This window comes from Saimiri boliviensis, chromosome 14 (genome assembly GCF_048565385.1).
Source record: "Saimiri boliviensis isolate mSaiBol1 chromosome 14, mSaiBol1.pri, whole genome shotgun sequence".
Lineage (NCBI taxonomy): Eukaryota > Metazoa > Chordata > Mammalia > Primates > Cebidae > Saimiri > Saimiri boliviensis.
In genome coordinates, this window is record NC_133462.1 from 58,630,765 (window position 1) to 58,631,687 (window position 923).

A 923-nucleotide genomic window follows, 5' to 3' on the forward strand; every position below is an offset into this window, starting at 1 on the left:
TACTGGGGAGGATGCGGCAAGACAATCGCTTAAACCAGGGAGGAGGTGGGTGTGCTGGGCCAAGATCACACCATTCCTCTGCCCTACTGTATGTGTAAAAATGCAAATTCACTGAACCACACTAAATTGTATTCAGTGGAAGGCTGATCAAAAAATTCAAAAGAATGCAACTTTTGTTTTATCTACTTCTTACCTAGAACCACCCCCCACCCCGCCTTCCTACCTCCAGTTGTTCCACCTCACTGAACCGAATGACTTTACATCTTGCACATATTGATTGGTGTCTCATGTCTCTCTAAAATATATAAAAGCAAGCTCTACCCTGACCACCTTGGGCCCATGTTGTCAGGACCTCCTGAGGCTGTGTCATGGGTATGTCCATAACCTTGGCAAAATAAGCTTTCTACTTGACTGAGACCTGACTCAGATATTTAGGGATCACAATCCACAATCACCATGGTGTGACATTTGACTACAGCATTCAGTACAGAGATGAGCTATACAGGTATGGTATGTAGCCTGAAAGCAAGAAGCTATACCATATCACTTACACCATCCAGGTTTTACAAGGACACTTGATGGTGTGTGCACAAAGATGAAATCACTAACGACACATTTCTTAGAAAGTATCCACATTGTTAGGAGACGCTTGAGTGTATTTTAAATGGTTAAAGCCTAGGAGGAAAAAAAAAAAAAGCAACTGAACTCCTGTTATGGTTTAATAACAAAGCTTAATAGAGTTAACATATTTCACCTAATCTAAGATGCTAATAATTAACACACATTATTTTATGCAACATCACAAATAGGCTGCCAATTAAACCAACTTTCTGAATGACAACAAAAATGTAAACTTTCTTCTATTAATGCCAGGAAAGTAAAATGAATATGAATCATGGTTTTGACATGTTAAAGCAAAAAAG